This window comes from Puma concolor, chromosome D1 (genome assembly GCF_028749965.1).
Source record: "Puma concolor isolate L17-30 chromosome D1, mPumCon1.1.hap2, whole genome shotgun sequence".
Taxonomy (NCBI): Eukaryota; Metazoa; Chordata; class Mammalia; order Carnivora; family Felidae; genus Puma; species Puma concolor.
In genome coordinates this window covers 37,095,196-37,114,568 of record NC_141676.1, presented here as the reverse complement: position 1 = coordinate 37,114,568, position 19,373 = coordinate 37,095,196, and positions in this window count along the sequence as shown.

Here is a 19,373-nt window from a genome sequence, read left to right as displayed (position 1 = left end):
CATTTCTTTAAAAACACTCTGCCAATAAAGGTCTTTCTATCCAACAAACACAATAGAATCATCTATATTTTCTTTCTTAGAGATATTCACTTATTTATAAATGTTTGCTTAGAGCTCTTCAAGTTGTATATTTATAGAGTTAGTTGAACTATGTAAAATAAAATACTAATAAGACAGAGAGGGATTATTAAGCTTTACAAGTATTTTGAAAACTTGATTTACTGGCAATAAGTACTTACCAATTACTGTTTTATTCTGTTATTGCCACAATAATGTTTGATAAGAAATTTTCCCAAAAATCCACATTTAAAACAGTATTAATTTATTTTTGTTGGTGAATCTGTGGTCATCTGGGGGTGGACTTAGCTGGGTTCTTTGGGTCTTGTCTACAAGTTGCATGTAAATGCGCTTCATGCATGTTTCATCCTTTCTAAACTAGCAAAATACTAAGAGTGTGTTCTCACAGCAATGGTAAAAGTGCATGTGAGATTCAGGGGCAGAAACACAGGATGCCTTAGTCAGAATTATATTTGGCACACTGCCACTTCCATCTACATTTCACTGGCAAAACCCAGTCATATGGACACACTCCGTATCAGCGGGGAAGGAAACTATATTCTACTTCTAGATGGAGAAACTGCAAAATCATCTGGCAAAGGCTACACACACACACAGAGTGGAGTGAAGTATGGAGAACAATAATGTAACTTACTTAAGTACCCACTGCATCCTAGTCACTTTTCCTAGCACTGAGAAGGCAGAATGAGATAAAATAAATTCATCTCTTCTTTTAAAGCTTATATTCTAGTGGAGGATATAGATATTAAATAAGTAGGTAATACAGCAGAGAGAAAGAAATACTTGGAAAAAAATAAAGCAGATAAGGAAATAGAAAGTAATGGGAAGGAGGGGGATTGTTTCTTTAAATAGGATGATAAGGGCAGGTGTCTGAGGAAGGGACTTTTGTGTGGAAATCTAAATAAAAAGGAAGGGGTAAGACATTAGAATGGACAGAGCCTTCCCAACAGAGAAATGTATGAGGACCCTGGAATGTATGGTGCTTGACATGTTTGAGGAACAGTAAGGAGGCCACTGTGGAGCCTTGATGGAATGTAGGGAAAAAATGGGAACAAAGAAGTAGACAGAGGGACACCTGGGTGACTCAGTTGGTTAAGCGTCCAACTTCTGCTCAGGTCATGATCTCACAGTTCGTGGGTTCGAACCCCGTGTCAGGCTCTGTGCTGACACCTCAGAGCCTGTTACCTGCTTCAGATTCTGTGTCTCCCTCTCTCTCTGTCCCATCCCTGCTCATGCTCTGTCTCTCCCTGTCTCAAAAATAAACAAAACATTAAAAAAAAAGTAGACAGAATCTGATCACACTGACTTTGTAAGCTGTGGTATAGAAATTGAATTTTAATCCACAGATGATGACAAGCCTCTGGAAGATTCAGAGCAGAGATGTCATGATATTTAAACTTTAAGAGAATGATTTTGGATGCTTTGTGGAGAATAGATGGGGAAAGACACATAAAAATATTTGGAATTTTGTTCTTACATTTTCAAGGTTTACAAGAGACATTACATTTTTAATATGCATCATTTGAAGATATATCTTCTCTTGGAATCACAGAAATTCTATTTGAGTAGACATTATTCATTGTGATCCCGGAAATAACTAAGAATCAACAGATTAGTTAGGCTGCCCAAACTTGGAACAGTTTAATTGTTGCTATGACAATAATTTCATTGTGGAATAAGCTTATAGATTTGTCTTATAGAGTTTCTTCTAGGTACTAAATTATGTTGTCACAAAATTCATATGTTGAATCCCTAACCCATAATGTGATGTTACTTGGAGATGGGACCTTAGGAGATAATTAGGTTTAGAGGAAGTCATGAAGATGAGGCCCTTATGCTGGCCCTTATAAGAAGAGAAAATGACATTAGAGTTCTCTCTTCAATGTGTGAGGCCACAGTAGAAGGATGCTGTCTGCAATTCAGGAAGCAAGCCCTCACCGGGAATGGAGTTGGCCAACATCTCGAAACTTAATGAAAGATTTATGGAGAACCATATATGTCAGATATTCAGTGATAATGAATGGGAAATTTTGCAGAGATCAGAGTCGAAAGAGACTTACAAGACGTGATTAATTAAAGGAGCAGCGATAAATCTTCAACAGGCTTTATGCAAACACTTCAGAAGGAGCACTCAACTCAAAATGATCAAGTACTACTTAGAGAGTTGAAAAGCCTCAGGAACATAACCAGCAAAAGCAGAGTGTGAAGCAAAGGCTTTGGCTGTAAGAATGGACTGAGAACAGTATCTGCTGGAGACTGATAATTCCCTTGAACAAAGATCTGTTCTATCAGAAGATAGAGCCATGAAAGAACTTAGAGTTAATTAGTTACTGTCCTTCTCTGAAAGTAGGAAACTCTTTCAATGTATTTGAGGAATAGCCATTGCAATTTTGCTTGAGCACTTTCCAACATGAGAAGGTCACTTCTCCATTGAGGAGTCATTTCTACTTTTGGAAAAACTTCATGATCGAAGAGTTCTTCCTTATATTTACAATGCTGCTGTATGTCTTCTCGGATGTTCCTTTTTTTTTTTTTTCTATTCTCTCGATACTCAGCTTGAGGTAGAAGGGTTTAGATCATCAAAGTCATTCTCCTTCATGTGGTTATGGTTACTACTCCTTCATGTGGTCAGGGACTTGTCACTCCTCCACCTATTCCATCGGTTAGTCATATAACCCTACCTAACTGAAAAAGAGTGTGTGAAAGGTGGTCTACCTGTGTACCACGGTGCAGGGAAGAATGAATTTATTTTGTTAAGGTTCATATATACATCTCAATTAGAATATGGAGCCATTGAAGCTTATCGCCAAGCTAGGGAGTGACAGAGCAAAGTAAAGTTAGACATGGCATACATGCTCTGTGTAATGAAGAAAAGAAACTGTAATGATGCACTGAGAGGACTTTTGGTCTATATTTAACTCAATGCAGGAAAATGAGTCCATTGCCAATAAAGCTCTTGCTTTTTCATCTAGAACCAAGAGCACATGCTGACCATCATATCACTTACATAAAAGACAAAACTACATATATTTTATTAAATCACTTCAAGCACCCAAGTTTGAAGCCCTGTATTAATATAAGAGCAGGCTTTGTTTTATGTTCCTAGTCTCACTTTGGAATGAACCATGAAATAATTAGATTTCCCACCTTTCCAATAAAATGTTATCAAATTTCAGTTAGATTACTATTCATTAAGTAATTATTGGGTCCCTAATATGTCTAGGCATTGTGGTAGAAATTCGGTTGATGGTGTCAGCATTCCTCATAAAAATGTGCAAAGTGAAGGACAAAAAAAATATATAGTTGACTCTCAAAGTATGTGTAAGATACCGGTTTTAAAAGTCTGTCACAAAGTTCTCTGTTCTTTCACTCAGCTGAGAAACCTGCGCAAAACAGCCTTGACATAGACAGATTAATTTGGAGAGCAGCTGGGCAGAACAGAACTCCTTCTGGGAAGCACAAGGCTCCAGGCTGATTTTGAGCTAGGCGGTAATGTTGTAAGTGGTGACAGATATTTCATATCATGAAAATGTCACCAAAGAGGAAAATTCCCATGCATGTCTGTGAGCAGAACGGGCAGTTGGCCTGATAGTACCCTGTTTTATTTGATCTGCGAAGGAACATTAATGAATGCTCTTAACACTAAAAGACTACAGCCAAAATCAGTCATGATGTGCAATCCAAAACGATGTAAAGGCATGAAGAAGATACTAACATTGGTTTCGAGAAGTTAAAGTGGATTTGAATATACGGTAAGAGTTGGATAATCAGTTAAGTAATGAGTTAAAATGATAAAATATGGTGGAAATAGATTGTGGCTATATGTGGGGCTGAAGCCAAATGATGTAAACAAGGAAGTAGCAAACAAGTACCAAAAGGTTGATCAGTTGAGACACTATATTTCTTATAGCCAGCTACTTTTTATATTGACCTTCTTTTTGTATATCTATGTTCCATTTTCATAAACCCATCATTGTCTATCTAAAAGTAAAGTTCTCTGGGCCCAGTATCTGCATTGCTTTTATCATCAACCCTTTAGAAAAATGCTGTTAAGGGGTGTCTGGGTGGCTCAGTTGGTTAAGCATCTGACTTCGGCTCAGGTCATGATCTCATGGTTTGTGGATTTGAGCCCCACATTGGGCTATGTGCTGACAGCTGGGAGCCTGGAGCCTGCTTCAGATTCTGTGTCTCCTTCTCTCTGCCCACCCCCCACTCATGTGCATGTTCTCTCTCTCTCTCTCTCTCTCTCTCTCTCTCTCAAAAATAAATAAATATTAAAAAAAGAAAAATGCTTTCGATTTTGAAAATTTATAACTTTCTACTCTTAACTATTTTGCATATAACTTACCAATGAAAAATGAAAAATCTAATTGTAAATTCTGAAGAAAAAGTCCAAGTTATTAGACAGAAAATTGTGTTACCCGCCCCTTTTTTTGAGTATAATAAAATGCTTCAATTTTATACGGATATTTTTCAACAATAATATTCTTTTACTTTTAAAACATGAAGATAATGTCCCTGTCTAAAAATGAATTGCCTATAATTCAGACCACTGGAAAACTTTATTGACATGGCAGGTCACATCAATGTGACTGTACAATAATTTTTTAAGACCTCAGAAATGTCTACAGTAGTGCCGTAGACAAAAACCTTCTTAAAGAGATTTAGAGTGTGCTTCATAGTTTCTGTCCATCAAACACCAGAACTTCTCATAAAGTCACAGGAGTCTGTCACTCAACCTTCTCAGCAGAAGCCAAAAGAGAAGAAGAGCCCATCTTGAAAAGATGTATGGATTTGGCTTTTTCCATATGGAGTGGACCTTGATACTATCTATAGACAATCCACAAACTTTAAAAGAATGATATATTCAGAAACACTGACAGCTTGGACTGAAAAGGAAAAGAAACAGTAAAAATAGAAAAGAGGCCTTTAGACTCCCAAACTGCTTCTGGCAGGAATCAAACTGAGACATCTACTCAGATACAAGAATGTATTAGCTTTCATAAAAATGGAAGGATGATTTAGAGTGGACTTAAGGACCCAGAAGGCAGTGCCAAGAGCCATCAAGCATATTTCCTGGTACTTGAGACCTTAATCAAGAAACGTCCAACATTTGCCAAAGCTGATTTCAGAATTGCTATGGACCAATAATTCCTTGATGTCTCCTATTGTCTCTCCCTTTTAACAGTAATGTCTATAGTAATTATTTTATGCCTGTCCTATGACTGTGCATTAAGTGTGTCTGTGGAAGATAACTTATTTTAGCTTCACAGGTTGAAGGGATATATACTCAAGTAGTCACACTTAATGAACTATATCCAAGGAGTCTCATCTGCACCTTGTTTTAAGTCTCACTTAATGACAAGTTTTGGGACATTGCAAGGGAGTGTGTATTGAATGTGAAAGAACCATGTATCATTGTGGACCAGAGGACAGATTGTGCTAACCATGCTCCAAGATGGTTCCAAATGATATCTGCCTTTGGTATTCACATCCTTGTGTAGTCCCCTCCCATACTGTACTAAAGTCCTGTGTAGCCAATAGCATATGGCAGAAGTGATGGTATATAACTTCTAATATTAAGTTATAAAAGGGACTGAAACTTCTCTCCTGGTCTCTTTCCCTTTCTCTCTCTCTCTCTCTCTCTCTCTCTCTCTCTCTCTCATCACTGCCTCTGGGAAAAGAAAGCTGGCATGTTTGGAACAGTTCTATGATGATGTTTGTTCACAAGGCAGTTTACTAAACATCTCACCAATAGCTATTAAGAACCTGAGTCCTGCCAAGAACCACATAAGTAAGCTTGGAAGAAGCCCAGGTCAATATGAATGTAGCCCTGGCCTACAGACACTGAACTAAAACTGTACAATTAAGCTGCTCCTGGACGCCTGACCTTCAGAAACTGGGTGATATAATAAATGTTTGATGTATCGATTTGCTAGTCTTTGAGGTATTTTTTTCTCTCTCTTTTTTAAAGTTTATTTTGAGACAAAGAGAGCAAGGGAGGGGCAGAAAGAGAAGGAGAGAGAAAACCCTAAGCAGGCTTCATGCTGTCAGCACAGAGCTCAAACTGGGGCTCGATATCATGAACTGTGAGATCCTGACCTGAGCTGAAATCAAGAGGAGGATGCTTAACTGACTGACCCAGCCAGGAGATATTTTGAGGTAATTTTTTATGGAAATTTTTAAAATAATACCTTTATCAAAATGAAAACTTCCAGTATCCAAAATCTATAAACAACTTATTGTTCTACACCCAAAAAAACAAATAATCCAGTGAAGAAATGGGCAGAAGACACGAATAGACACTTTTCCAAAGAAGACATCCAGATGGCTAACAGACACATGAAAAGATGTTCAACTTGACTCATCATCAGGGAAATACAAATCAAAACCACAATGAAATACCACCTCACACCTGTCAGAATGGCTAAAATTGACAGTTCAGGAAACAGATGTTGGCAAGGATGCAGAAAGGGGAACCCTCTTGCACTGTTGGTAAGAATGCAAACTGGTGCAGCCACTCTGGAAAACAGGATGGAGGTTCCTCAAAAAGTTAAAAGTAGAACTATCCTACAACCCAGCAATTACAGTATTGGCTATTTATCAAAAGGATACAAAAATGCTGATAATGCTGATAGCAGCATTATCAATAGCCAAACTATGGAAAGAGCCCAATGTCCATCAACTGATGAATAGATAAAGAAGACGTGGTATATAGATACAATGGAATATTACTTAGCAATCAAAATGAATGAAATCCTGCCATTTACAACAACATGGATGGAACTAGAGTGTATTATGCTAAGTGAAATATGTCAGAGAAAAACAAATATCATATGAGTTCACTCATAAGTGGAATTAAAGAAACTAAACAGATTAGCATAGGGAAATGGAAGGAAAAATAAAATAAGGTACAAACAGAATGGAAGGCAAGCCATGAGGGCTCAAATATAGGGGACAAACTGAGAATTGCTGGAGGGGAGGTGGGTGGGAGGATGGGCTAAACGGGTGATGGGCATTAAGGAGGGCACTTGTTGGGATGAGCACTGGATGTAAGTGATGAATCACTAAATTCTACTTCTGAGACAAATATTACACTATATGTTAACAAACTTGAATTTAATTTAAAAAAAAAGAAAATCCTCCCCCAAAATTAAAAAAATAAAATGAAAATGCCCCTTCTTTTAGAAGGTGACTCTTCCATTGCAATTATCACATTAAATTATGATAATTTATTTACACATCACTAGAATGTGAGGAAAACTACATTTAAGTATGTTTCTCCAGTAGCCAGACTAGCAACATATAAATACTAAATATTTTCAGAAAAGAGGGAGGGAAGTAAGAGCTTCTATTTTTCTTACATTTTCATTAATTTTCCAGACATAAATTATACTCAAAAGGCACACACACACACACACACACACACACACACACACAAATTAAAACTAATTAAGACCCAAGTACCCCAAATCAAAATACTTATTTTTTTTCTGTTATACATATATCTTTGAAAATGGAAATCTAATGGAGTAATGAGGAAGTGGTTAGGCAGGTCTGTGTTGAAAAGTTAAAGACCATATGGGCTATGCAACAGAGTGCTAAGTAAAACAATATTCTCAATCCCAAATCACTTTCCTGCCTGTTTTTATTTTCTTAGTTTTTTTACAACACCATGAAAGAAAAGTATTATCTCATGCAATTGCTAAATATCTTCACTGGATATAAATTGTTCTTTCTTTTTGGTAGGGTTTTTCTTCTCCCATTTCAAAAAGGATTAAAAAGATAGCATAAGCAGGGAATAAATAACACTTTCATTATATGGAACAGTTATATAATTTCAAAGTGATATCTGAGGTAGATGCAAACACATAGGAACCCTCTTAATGGGCCAATGGGAAAGACTCCAACTAAGTCCCTGACAGAGTAGCTCAGTTCAGCAAGCTGGGCTATCCAAAGTCAACCCCCTTTTTGGGTTAACACCCAAAATATATAAAGAACTCCTACAATTCAAGATCAAAAAACTAACAATCTGATTCAAAAATGGGCAGAGGATATGAATAGACATTTTTTTCAAAGAAGACATACAGATGATCAACAGGCACATGAAAAGATGCTCAACATCACTAATCATCAGGGAAATGCAAATCAAAACCACAATGAGATACCACATCATGCCAGTCAGAATGGTATCAAAAAGATAGGAAATAACAAGTATTGGCAAGGCTACAGAGAAAAGGGAACACTCTAAACTGTTGGTGGGAATGCAAATTGGTGGAACTGCTATGGAAAACAATATGGAGTTTTCTCAAAAAAAATTAAAAATAGAAATACCATATGATCCATCCATTCCACTTCTAGGTCTACCTGAAGAAAATGAAAACACTTATTTGGAAAACATATGCACCCCTATGTTTATGGCAGCATTCTTTACAATAGCCAAGATATGGAAGCAGCTTGAGTCCATAGAAAATGAATGGATAAAGATTTATATACATACATGTTTATATATACAAGAATATTACTCAGCCATAAAAAGGAACAAAAACCTTGCTACTTACAACAACATAGCTGGACCTAGAAGGATCATGCTAAGTGAAGTAAGTCAGAGAAAGACAAATACTGTATGATTCCACTTATAGGTGGAATCCTAACCTTCCCCGCCCCGCCCACACACACACACACACACACACACACACATACACACACACAATGAACAAAACAAACAGATACAGAGAACAAATTGATGGTTGTCAAGGGGGATGAGATATGGGTAAAATAGGTGAAGGGAATCAAGAGTTACACTCTTTCAGTTATAAAATAAATAAGACATGGGCATGTAATATACAACATAGGAAGTGTAGTCAATAATATTGCAATAAATTTCTATGATGATGGGTAACTGGAAATATGGTGGTGACCATTTTGTAATGTACATGCATATTGAATAACTGTGTTATACCATGAAATTAATACAATATTGTATGTCAATTATGCTTGAATAAAATAACAAAACCATAAAAAAACCCAGACAAATAAAAAAAAAATAAAATCAATCCCCTTTTCAATTAAGAGTGTTTTGACCATTTTTCTACATGCACTGGGAAGGAGCTCATCTGGTAATGGTGGGAGAGGAGTTATGGGGCTTAATATTACCAGCTAATTAGGAGTGCCTGAATGGCTCAGTCAGTTAAGCCTCTGACTTCCACTCAGGTCATGATCTCAGGGTTTGTGGGTTCAAGCCCCGTGTCAGGCCCTGTGTTGACTGCTGACATCTCAGAGCCTGGATCCTGCCTCAGATTCTGTGTCTCCCTCTCTCTCTGTCCCTCCCCTGCTCATGATGTGTCTCTCTCTGTCTGTCAAAAATAAATAAATGTTAAAAAAAAATTGAAAAAAAATTATACCAGGTAATTAGTAACCCTTTTATGGTCTCACCCATACAAAATGTTCCCAGCCAAATTAGACCATTCATGTTCATGAAACAAGCCCCGTATTTTAATAGTTCTCTTATTTTTCTCCCTACTTGGAATCTTTCTCCTTGGTTATAACTGACACTTTTCTGATTTTTATTGGAATTTAAATAATATATTAAAATGTCACTAAAATTTGCTTGAAGTATTTTTGAGAACTTTGCAAACAATAGAAATTCATTAAGCAGCAAAGTCATTTGATATAGCAAAGCAATAGACTAAGATATCTGTATGATCATTTTTATTAAAACTCTAAATTCTATGGAAAAACAACCTTCAAAGACTGTTGTCATTAATACAGGAAACTTTAGAATCCCTAAGGCAAGTTACAATTCAGAACTCAGGAAGAATCAAAAAGCTCTAAATTAGTTCACATCTGTTTTTATAAAATGAATTGAGTGTTTCTTTATTAGTTGATGTGCTACACATTTTGGGTACATAGGATATGGTCTTTATTTTAGAGATAATTATAGTTAAGAGGAAGCGAGGAGAACACAGAAATGAAGTTTCCTCTATACTATAGACACAGGATGGCTGGGGATCTGATGGGCATGCACATGGGACATGAGGAGCACCTCCTTGGGGCACCTGAGTGGCTCAGTTGGTTAAACATCTGAATTTGGCTCAGGTCAATCATCTCATGGTCTGTGGGTTCCAGCCCTGCGTGGGGCTAGGCTCTGTGCTGACAGCTCAGAGCCTGGGACTTGCTTCCGATTCTGTGTCTCTCTCTCTCTCTGCCCTTCCCCCACTCATTCTCTCTCTCTCTCTCTCTCTCTCTCTCTCCTCTCTCTCTCTCTCTCAAAAATAAATAAACATTAAAAAAAAGGAAGGGGATTTAAAAATATGTGTGTGTGTGTGTGTGTGTGTGTGTGTGTATATATATATATATATATATATATATATATATATATTAGATAGATAGAGCACGCACTTCCTCTAACTAGGATTCCACAGAAGATCAGTGGTAGCAGGCAAGGGTAGGGTGGATTTTTAAAAACAGACAACAACATGTAGAAATGTGCTATATGAAAGTGTAAGTCACCACAGTCAGTTTGGTATTACTATAGCATCATTTAAGGTAGGACCAGACATAAAATTGTGGGGCCCAGTGCTAAACAAAACTGTGAGACTGTTCTTCAAAAATGATCAATAATGACAAGCTTGCTTCAACAGAACATTAAACCAAGTTCTGGGCCCTTTTGAGCAAAAAGCCTGTGCAATTGCTCAGGTCATATGCCCATGAAACTGGGCCTGCCCAAGGGCCATACATGGTGGTTAAAAAGTTGGTCTCCAGAGTAAAGCAGACCTGGATTCGCATCCCAGCTCTGTTCTTTGTATTGAAAACTAAAATCACAAAAGTGCTGTTAAAGAAGTGGCAACTGGGGGGCATCGGGGTGGCTCCGTCAGTTATGCATCGTACTCTTGATCTCAGCTCAGGTCTTGATCTTAGGGTCATGAGTTCAAGCCCGGTGTTGGGCTCCATTTAAAAAAAAAAAAAGAAAGAAAGAAAGTGGCAGTTGGGAGCTTCACATTTAGATTCTGTTTTTTTTATGAGATCTGAAAGAATTAAAACCTCCAGTGGAGATCCCTGAAGTGAGGCTCTTTCCTCAATAGGAATCCTGATATGAAGTTGTGTCCTAAGGAAAGAGTCAAGAGTCTTAGCACAGACCAAAAAAAAAAAAAAAAAAAAAGGAGAGTGTTTATCATATAAGAGACTCAGGTAAAGGTAGTTGTTTACCAGAAACCAGAAGGGTCAGCTGAAAGTTCTAGGAGGAACAGCATTTGAAAGGCGAAAGAGGATAGAGAGATAGAAGATGATAGATGATAAACAGATACTAGAGATAGATAGATAAGATAGACAGATAGATGATAGATGATAGATAGATAGATAGACCATAGATAGATAGAGAGATGTTAGATAGATAGATGATAGATATCAAGAAAAAATTGTAGCAGATAAATGAAAATTAGTAATAACATTGAAATATCGGACTATAACCCTCTACATGTACATTTACTTTGATCGTACAATGATAAATATATTTGAAATATTCTGTAAGCATCACTTTGCAACTCCATTTTGCTGTGTGCCTACAGATCTGTTATAGGACAAACACAAAATTGGTCTTATTATGTTATATGACTATTTTTTAATCTAATGTATATGATATGGATTATTTGCCACCATAATTAAACCAGATTAATGTCCTCACAGTTATTTGACATGGACATACAACTTTGTCTTTTAAAAATATCACATTCCCCTTGAATCTATAGATTGAGAAAAAGGAGTGGGAGACAAACTGAATTGGAACAGTTAGATTGAAAGAAGGAAATAGGTAAATGTGGTGTCTGAGGGTATAAATAATATTTCAAAGCATAGTTATGGTAAGCAACAATTACTGTTTGTTGATTATTCTCTCTTTAAAACTAGTTAGGATAAGAAAGTAAAATATCATTACCCTGTATAATCTTTCAAAGCCTGGTCATAGCAAAATTATTTACTTATTAATTTTTGCTTATCTTTGCCAATATAAATAAAATAGCTGTAATAGGTTATTTTAAAGCCTATTGCTCAATGATATCCAGGAAAATGTCTGGAGAAAGACAGAAAGACAGACAGGAAGACAGAAAGAAAAGAAAGAGGAAAGGAAGGAAGGAAGGAAGGAAGAAAAAGAAAAGAAAGAAAAGGAAAGAAAGAGGAATAAAGCAAGAGAGAGGGAGAAAGCAAGCAGGGAAGAAAGGAAGGGAGGGAAGGAAGGAGAGAGACAGACAGAGAGGCACAATTAATTTACTGTAGTGAGGGAAAACAATACATTTCAGAGGAATTGTAGGAGTAGCTGGGTTTTACTGGTGTGAATTGGGGCTTGATAATTCTCAAGAGGGACTAGGGCAGCAGAGGCCAGCTATGGATTGAATAGTCTCAAGAAGCAGGTCTGGTTCAGTAATTATTGGTCAGGAAGAAGAAAGAATGTTAGGAAACAGTGGTCACTCTGAAAGAGTTGTCATTTTGGTTCTATCCTCCTAGAGGCATTGTTTTCCTATGACCCTGGACCTATTCATATGAAAACGTTGTTGATATCCTCTTAGAAACATCACAGTCTGATTACCAGCATAGCTGATTCTCACTCTCATTTATACCATCAGGGGGAAAAAAAAAAAAGAAACCAGATTGAGGCACAGAAAGAATGAAGAATTTCAAATGGTCACTTAACTCATTCAAACCTCTTTAACACCAGTAATCAGGTTTCATAACTCCCAAGATATCAATCTTTCTAATACCAACATAAGAAGAGTTTTGAAAGATCAGTCTATTTTTTGTGTTGGTGTTGGCTGTGATTAACAAATGGATGAATTTCCGGGAGGGGGTTTTTGATTTCATTTTATGGGATTATTTTTGTATATCATCCTTCTTGTTAAATCCTAATGAAACATATTCTTCACAATTGGATTTGTGCATATGTTAACAGTAGTAGGTTCATTCTGCATCAAAATAAACAATTTGCAGATCCCCCCTTAATGACACGTACAAAATGATTATATTAAGTAATTACCTAGAGTGTGAGAGATCTCTTGTGTTCCACTGCATGCCAAAGCCACCCAGCTGAGTATTTCAGCTGGGAAAGCTCCAGCTCATTGGAAGACTGCTCAACCTGAAACTCAAAGAACTTCATGGTAATGCACTTATTTTTCATTGTTAACACATTTCTTTTTCTCTGAAAAGCCAAGTACAGAGGCAGAGGGTCTATGCATACAAATCCTCAAACGAAAATGAAGGTTAGAATACTACACTAGCCAGAACCATTCATTTTGGTTTAGAGATTAGATACCACCTTCTGAGGTTAAGCAAACTGCTTTGAGTCATGATCCTATTACTTGATGTTAATCGGTGCTTAATCTCAAAACTTGCTTGTGTGAAAGTCTCATATCTTGCCCCCTGGCATGCATCTGTTTTCTTTAACCTTCTTTTTGTTATGTTCATCCCCTCAGTTTTCTCCTAGACATACATATGGTTTCTTTTTTAAAAATATTTTCTTCTTATACAGCTTCATTGACATATAACTGATCAAGAAAAACTGTATTTATTTAAGGTATGAAACTTGAAGTTTTGATATACATATACATTGTGAAATAATCAGCACAATCAAGCTCATTAACCTACCCAACATTTAACTTAGTTAGCATAACTAGAATCTTTTCCACCAGTCTTTTCTCCAGAATGCTCTAACTTTCTTAATCCTGCTGCCAGTATCAGTTTCAAACAGTGGGCTACACAGTATTTTATTCTTATTAAATACAGTAATGAAAAAGTTGAATTGTAACATCAAAATATCAGTTCTACCATGCACCTTGGGTTATTTATTGTCTAAGCTTGTTTCCTTATTGTCTTAATGTACTTAGTACGGTAACTGGGATCTTATGAGTTAATTATATTAACTATTACAATTATTAGTGTTAATGAACAAATATCTGAGCAATGAAGCAAACAGGTGATTGAGGGTGTTTTGAAAGTGAAGTACTCTCATGAAAAAAATCTCCCTGGGAACCTAACTTTTCGTACCAGAAAAGTGAATAAATTTACCCCCTTCTAAGGCATTTTATAATGACTAATGGAGAAATGTCTTGCTTAATTTTCAATCATACCCTCTTACCTTCTGTCCAGATGCCTTCAATGCATCCCATCCTTTCTGCTGCAATAGCCACATCCCATTTGACCACCATAAATTCTTTTCACTTTTCTAAATTCAAAATAAATGCCAAGTCTCCCATGCAGCTGTCAGAGGTCTCTACTGAATTGCTCAAGGTGAACCCCAAGCATCATATGTGAGCGTCCCTCCGTTTAACTCTCTCCATGAGTCCATCAGCAAGTCCTATAGATCCTTCACCACCAAAATATATCATCAACCATCTCAGATCCACCCAACCCTCTCCATCTCCAGTATCACTGAGGTCCAAGTCCCAACTGTCTTTCTCCTCTTTGACATTAACAGCCTTTATCTGGGGACTGCTTTCTGACACATACCTCTAGTCCATTCTTTATACAACAACCAGTCTGATTTTTTAAATATCAAACCATCTCAGGTTTTTCTCTACCGTACCATCCTTCCATTTCATAGATTGACATCCCAACTTAGAATGGCTGGGAAGGTCTTGAAAAAATGGCTTTGCATGCCATCTCTCTGCCCTCAGCTATATTTGCTACAGTCGAATTATGCTCAGTCTCTTTCTGTTCTGTAACAGGTAGATAAGGGTTTTTGAACTTCTTTTCCCTCCGTCTAGAATTCTCTTCCCCCAGGTGTGCACATCATTAAGCTTTGCTATGATACACCTCCAGAGAGATATCTTCACCAACTACTCTTTTGATTTTATTTTTTTAAGATTTAGTTTTCATTTCAGTTTGTTAACATACAGTGTTGTATTAGCTTCCAGTATTCAATATAGAGATTCAACACATCCATACATCACCCAGTGCTCATCACAAGTGCACTCCTTAATCCCCCTCACCTATTTCACCCATCCCCTCACCAACCTGCCCCCTGTAAACCATCACTTTGTTTTCTACAGTTGAGTCTTTTTCTTGTCTAACTATCCCCTTTTTATAACTTTATTTACTTATTCTGAGAGAGAGAGAAAGTGCGTGTGTGAGTGGGGGAAGGGGAAGAGAAAGAGGAGACAGAATTTCAAGCAAGCTCTGCGTGGTGTCAGTGCAAAGCCTGATGTGGGGCTCAAACTCACAAACTGTGAGATGATGACCTGAGCCGAAATTAAGAGTCGGATGCTTAACAAATTGAGCACCCAGGTGTCCCATCTAACCATCCTTTTTAAAGGACGCTGGGGCCCCTGGGTGACTCAGTCAGTTAAGCACCCGACTCTTGATTTTGGCTCAGGTCATCATCTCACAGCTTATGGGTTTGAGCCCCACATCAGCCTCCCTGATGATGGTGTGGAGCCTGCTTGGGATTCTGTCTCTCTCTCACTCTCTATCTCTCTCTCCCAAAATAAAAAAATAAAAACAACCATTAAAAAAAATTTTTTTTAAGTAAGCTGCTGACTCCCTGCCATTTTACACAGTCACTTTCTATCACACCCCTTTGTTCCCTATCTCTATAAGAATTATTATAACTTGAAATTATGTTTGTTAATAAATTTATGTACAGAAGAATGCAGCTTCATATGAGTATTTTGGCCTGTTGATGTATTTCTAAAATGTAAAACACTTCCCTGGTACATAGAAGGCAATTGAACAATAGTATTTGAATAAATAACTCCTCTCCAACCAAACATTATATTTTTTTATTATAATTTGTTACAGCATTTTATTTTCATCTATTTTATGAAGCAGGTTACATTTGTGGTAAGTGTAATAGTTTGTGCATATGGCCTGTTGGCTTAACTAAAATCAAAGTCTCTTGAGACATTGAATGTCTTCTGAATTTTTGTCTCTTCTTTGGGCAGCAGAAGGTAGAGTGAAAAAAAAAAGAGCATTACTTCAAACTTAATCTCAGTTCACATTATCCCTCTCATACTTAGTTGCAATTTGGAGAACTTTCTCTGAAAATTTGTGCAGCTATAATAGTCCTTGCAAGTATAAAAATTAGATTCATATTATATCAAGTATCTGGCAAACTGATATGCAAATGATATATGTATGCCTTATTAGTTTTCTATAATGTTTAATATTGTTTCTGGGACACAGAAATTACTAAAAAATTAATTTGTCAATAATGAAACAACAGCTCTGAAAGGAAAATATTACCCTCATTTTATAAATCAGAAAACTGACAATTTAAGTTATGAAACAATTTCCCCAGGGGACTTAGCTACTGGTTAGAAGATCAAAGATTAGAACCCAGATTGGGTTGTGCTTCTACTAGAGAATTTGGACTTCCATTTGTGTTTATTTATTCACTTATTTAGAAAAATTGTGAGCATTTTTAGATTGTGATTAATATTAAGAAAGGTAATTACAAATTCTAAAAGATTAAGTTATATAATTAATTTTCTTTCATATGTGTCTTTAGGCTCAATATAAAGAGAATTGACATAAGTATCAAATATACATTTAAAAAATTATCTTCAGATTTTTTCTTACCTTTTATCATATTCTCAATTATGTAAATATTTTAATTACAAACTGTAGAAAATGGTAATTAAGTGAATTCACCAGTGTTCAGTATATTAGCTCTTGATATCAGTTAGTGTCTTGGGATAACATGATTTGATCTTATTATTTTTGTTTTTTATTTAGGTGTTTTGTTGTTGCTGTTGTTTGTTTGTTTTTCATTTTCTGTTGTTTAAAGGAAAGGGATTAGAAGTCATTACAATACAGGTTCCTAGAATAAGATACTTCCTTTCCTGGAATGCAACCTGCATTATGTATCTTCTAAGGGGAAGAACTATTGAATTTACTTCCAAATGAAATAACTTCCAATATCTCAGTCAAACAACTATGTAAATGTCTCTCTTTTTCTATAAATCACTAATTAATCTTAGAGGACTATGGAATTGGTGTGTAATCTAACAAACTGACTCTGTGAATGATGTCTGTATTCAATGAATAAATTCCACTTTGCTGCATTCTTGATCCATTTATTGGCCCATAAATTCACTGAGTGCTATGTCCAGGGACTAACTGTGTTTATTTAGCAGGGATATTTTTCTTTATGGTCAATATTCTGTACATTTTACTTATCCAGATGACCTCAGCATCTGGGAACTCCTGCATAATTCAGTGTATAAATACGATGGGGGAAAATCATAAATAGTTTAACACTATGGACTGTGTGTATTTTCAATAGCAACATTGCTCAGCTTTTGACCATGTGGATAGTATTTGATTGTCAATGAATTTTTGCACAGGTAGTTTTTTTTTTTTTAATTTGTTAAATTGATTTTGTTTGTTAACACGGTTTGCTAGAAAGTACAAAGATGAGGTAGGAAGCTCTCTCTGGAGCTAGCTATTCATTTTCACACTTACTACTCACCCTATAGAGTAGCTCTAAACTCATTTGCAATCTGTTTTTGTTTTTTTGTTTTTTTTTACCCTTTGACTAATGATGGTGATAGTTAGTGTACCATGCCAGGTGACCACATAATTTATCTTCCCAACCAAGCCAGTTTAGATCAGAGGCAATGCTAGTAATAATAATGCTAAAACAACAAGTGCTATCCAGAATCATTGTCATCTGCAATGGGGGTTGTATGACACTATAAGCATAAAAAAAGGACATGGATTTCAGATTCAGATCTGCATTTGAATGTTACTTCTGACCCTTGTTGGCTGTGTGAATTCATATGAGTTACTTTAATTCTTGAGTCTTAGTTTCCTTGCCCAAAAAAATAAAATAATAATTCAATTGATTTTATAATTTGTGATAATTACATTCAACCTGTATCAAGAAAAGAAGGGATTCAATAAATAGTTAATTTGTTGTTATTCTCAGGGTTTACATAGCATATGACATATGAATGATGATCAACCAAGGTTGTTGAATGAGTGAATTAGTAAATGAACAAATTAATCAAATTAATAAATGCAATAACAAATGGATAAACAGATTAAGTGTATAATGAAATCACAGATGAGATTTAATCGTGATCCCCTAGGTGGGTCAGTAAACTGACAACCTGTATGTCTTTGGGGAATGTCTCTCAGGCACAGAAAAATAATGAAATAAGGAAAACAATCCGAAATTTAATACTATTAAGCAGAACAATAATTTAAATACTTTCTTGCATACATTTAAATCCCCAGGATGATTGTAATCATAATTTCTATGCATTTGTGTCAATCATATAAAAGAGATTAAGACATTTTCTACTTTTGTTACCAAGTATTTTTTGGTTTTTACCTTGGTCTGTTTTAATGAGTGTTGCATTTAATTATGATAGACTGTTATGCCATATTAAATAAGCATAAAACACAAAATGCAACAAGGATTTATTTTCTGTGTGTGTGATGGCCTTTATAGCTCCAGATGACTGTATAGGGCAACTGTCCTCATTAAAGCAGCTAAGCAGCCAAGGGTCTTAGAACTTTTGGCTTCATCATCGCCATGCAAGGGTTCCTCTCTGATGTCTGTTCAGTGAACCATTGTTTTCTGTTGCCTCCTTTTTTCCTGCTATTTCTTCCTATTATTTTTCATAATAGACTGGAGCAACTCTGGATACAGATACTTCTCTCCTCTGGGCTTGGTTTTCTTATTGTTTTCTTGATCATTTGTTTTCTGACTTTGCTGGACTATTTTAGTGAAGTCTGTTCCTGACATACTGTGCAGTCTTCAAGGTTGCTCCTCAGAGGGTGTGGCCTTGTGTGTGCACACAGTCATCCTGGGACAGTGGTGTTAGTAGGGCTCCCTTTGATTCCCTTTCCCTGATCTTCCCTGATCTCTTGGTTAAGCTGTCTACCTCTGTTAGATTTCTACTCAGCTGTTAGCCTCCACTTACTGCCAACTAATTGCTCTATTGTTTTCGGCCGTGCCCTCCAGGCACAAATTCTTCTACATTCTGATTCCATTAAATCTGGGCTGCTTTGCTGGCATGGTTTTTGAGAATTATTTTTTAGATAATCTTTTTGTTTGTTATTGTTTCTTCAAACTCTAGGTGGGTTCTTAGCTGTCTATTTCCTTGGTACTGCTGATCAATTACTTAGTTGGGTTTAACTTCTCAAGAAACTACCAACTTCCTCTTAATTGCTTACTGCCAACATTGCCATTGTTTCTGAGAATAGCATTAGACTTCACTTTCCCATATTCTGTTGCAAATAAAAACCATTCCCTGGGGACAGCTTTGCCACTCTGTCCTTAAGATAGGCCTCTTTTCCCT